The sequence below is a fragment of the Monopterus albus genome, unplaced genomic scaffold (assembly GCF_001952655.1).
Source record: "Monopterus albus unplaced genomic scaffold, M_albus_1.0 scaffold9.1, whole genome shotgun sequence".
Taxonomy (NCBI): Eukaryota; Metazoa; Chordata; class Actinopteri; order Synbranchiformes; family Synbranchidae; genus Monopterus; species Monopterus albus.
Genome location: NW_018127889.1, coordinates 2,910,244 through 2,913,929, shown reverse-complemented (window position 1 = coordinate 2,913,929; position 3,686 = coordinate 2,910,244).

Genomic DNA, 3,686 nt, shown 5'->3' with positions numbered 1-3,686 from the left:
CTTTCTTTTCCCACCTCTCTTTCCCCAAATGTACCTTCCTTCAGTTCTCACACACGCTGCTTTGACGCAGAGGCACCGGTGATCAGGCAGCAGCCAAATGGCCTGTCCTCTGCTTCATATTGCTGGTGGTCAGGTTTTGTTTTTGTCTTTGATGGTTTGACTTTCATTCACAAAGCCCAGGAGGACTCCTATAGCCCAGGGATGGACACACACACACAAAGCTGAAGAGTTTCGCTCTGAGACCTCGGGCGTCTTCTCCAGCTTCTGTCAGAGCCATGATGTCATTATAAAGAGACACAGTGCCTCTTCATTAACCTCCCCACCACCAGCAGCACACACATCCTTACCACAGTGCAGACACACTCTCAAGGCAGTTACTCAGTTTGTTTAAACTGATCTAGTCTTGGTGTAATGTTGCATCTTGAAAATCTGTGTGACACTGAAACACTGGCACAGTTCCAAGTTGTATTTTTCTTATATTTAAAAATGACACATTTTCATATATAATTTTGTGTTAATTTTTGCACCATTGCTTAAATGTGTTTTTGATTTATAACAAGCAATAATAGCTGGTGGCTGGTGTTGTCCACGGGGAAGGGGCCATGAACAGCAGAGCCATAAAAAATAAAAATAGTTTTACTAAATCATCATTCAGCATAATTATATCTTTTCAAAATGACATCATGAAAACTGCTGACATTCAAGACTGTTCATACTTTGACTTTATTACATTACATTATTACATTTATTTTGACCAATTGATTTACTAGTTACTTTTCAGAATCAGATTAATAAAATACAAGATCATCATAAGAATTTGTTAATCCTTGGCAGAAAGTTCCCAAGATTCCCAGCAGTAAAATTCTTTAAATGATAGCCTAATTATAAATTTCAAAACAGCTAATCATTAAAACAGCATATAGGGTATTTAAAATTGATTTGATCAACATAATGGGCAACAATAAAATGATGTACAAAATAATGCATCTGTATGTTTACTTATGATACTTCAAGTATATTTTGATGTAAATACTTTTGTACTTAAGTAACTTTTTGAATGCAGGACTTCTATTTGTAACTATTTTGACACTGTGGTATTGTCTATACTTAAAAATCAGAGTACTTCAACCACTGTTGGCGCTATGCGTTAATGATGCTTGTTTGAAACTAACATAAAAGACCATCATGTGCTTCCATGCACAGTGATCTAATTGAGTTTTTATTTTCAGAAACTTCAGCTTTCCATTATGTAGTCAACATAATATTTTCAGTGGTATGTGGTTTAGTTAAATAACTAACACAGCTGTTTGCTCTAGCATTTACTGTATATGTTTTAGCAGTGGAATTAAAGCAAGACAGGGAACTGTCCTTAGGGAGAGAATAAGTACAAAAAATGCCAGCTAACCCTGAGAGGTGTTTCAACTCCCTTCAAGTCAAATTACCCAAGATGACGTGCTGCATGAGGCATCCTCGACTCAGAGCGCTGGTTATTATTTCTGCTCTGAGCATTTTTCCACCTCACCTTCCCCACCACTTTGGATTTAGGGGTCTCTATATAGCCCAGGTGCCTGCATATGAGTCATGATATGAGAGGCTCAGATGGTAAAGGAGTCCCAACCATTGCCCAAAAGATGTGTCACTAGTAATAACTCCCCCCCAGACCTGAGGTGTCTCCTTTCGTTGTACTGTGGGCCTCTGTGATTTGTATGGAAGGGCAGTGTGCCAGGGCCCAGGCATGCCGTTAGCAGCTCACTAACATAGCATTAGCTCCATGGTCATCTCAGTGGGCCTGTGCCGTCTCAACTGTTTCCTCACGCTTGGCTACACACACCTTCTGCGGCTCCACGGTGCTTGTTAACTGCACACCCCCTCTGTCATAAGACCACCCCTACCTCTCCTCTTCCCTCTACCATGTCTCTCTTCCAAGGCCTTTATTCTCCTGCCTTCTTTTTGTCTCTTTTACTCTTTGCATCCATGTAAAGAGACCTCAGCAGGGGCTCCTTTTAGTGCCACACACATGCAAAACCATCATATGGATGGGGAAAAGGTGTTTGACTATCTCACTAAAAAAAGAGAGCTAAGAAAAATTAACAGAGGGAGGGAGTGCCATCAGATCGCTTTCTCTTTTCCTTGTGTTTGGGGTTACGGGGTTGCTGCAGGTGACCTGGAGGGCAATGTGATGCCTGTTAAAAAGGAGATGTTCCTGGGGAATGCAGCTTGAGCACTGGGCCAAGAGCAACAGTCTACCTACTAATCTGCCTGTTCCTCTGAGGTGCAAGTCTTCCAGGTGATGAAACACATTCTGTTACCACACACACACACAAACATACTGTACATAGCCTAGGTTACAGTTCCAGTCATCTCATTCACCCTAGGGGAAGAGAGCAAAGGAAGAGGTTCAGACAGAGGACTGGAGGGTGGAGAAATGGGGCAGCAGATTAGGGACGTAAGTGACATCTTACACATCCTGACAGGAGGGCATTAAAAGGAAATGAGGGGACGACAGAGGCATGTCAGCATGGTGCATAGAAGAAAGGTGGTGGGCAGACGAGATTAGGAAAGAAAGGGAGGGTGGGAGGGTGATTTTGCTGTGCCAGGGGGAAGTGAAGAAGCTTTATGATAAGTGACGTAAAAGATAGAGAGAGCAGAGAAGAGTTATCGTTTTGGTCACTGCTGAGTAAAGGCCGCAAAGTTAGCTGCACTTCATGGGCGAAGAGTGCAACACCTGAGGCTGAAGTGTAAAGAGGGCAGAAAGAGGGTGAAGGGTGGGGTTGGTGGGGCATAGAGCAGTGTTCTTAAGGGAGAGTGAAGGATCCTTGGAGTCCTGACACCTTATGCCATGGCCTGCAGTCAAACAGATGCTGCAGGCCTTGCCAGCCTTGAGCAGGGCACCGATGAGACCATTTAGAACAAAGGAGAAACGTGCCTTGTCTTACCGAGCAGTGCAGGAGCATGTGTGTGTGTGGCCCTGTCTTTCAAAGAAAAGAGAGCGTGAGTTGCTTGTAGAGGTTATGTTAATACACATCAGTTGTCTTCAGGTGACTGTACATTAGGCAAATCTGGACCATGATGCCCTGGCAGCCAGCTACTTACAGGAATTAGTGTTGTATGCAGGTTCCGGTTAAACAGGTACATATTTACCAAACTGTGCGTTTACTGTGTTAAAATGCACGTTACCATGTCAGAAATATTACCTGTGTGCAGCCATTTCTATAGAGACTGACTCATGCTTTTACAGTATTTTTGTCATTTTTAAGTAATTTTACTGTAATTAATAATACCTTACAAAGCTCTAATTAGTCAGCTGTGCTCCAGTCATGGACTAATTATGACACAATGGGCCCCTGAGCATGGACATGTAATGTAAAAGGGCCCTAGGGACAACAGACTGAGCAACTACATGATATGCAGTGGCTTTGTGTTTTCTTGTGGTTGTTTTGTGTCCATTTTTGTATTTTTTAAACTCCCTTTGCACCTGTTTGTTGTGATTTTCACCTGTTTCTACTTCTTTTGTGTCTTTTTTGTTGGTGTTTTGCATCTTTATGTTTGCTTTCTGTCTCTTCTTGTCATTTGACAAATTTTTGTAGTTTTGCTTTTTCTGGGGTCTTTTTTTGTCTCTTTTTAAGGTAGCTGTTTTGCATCTATTTTTCTCATTTTGTGGCTTTTTGTAGTTGCTTTGAGTCATT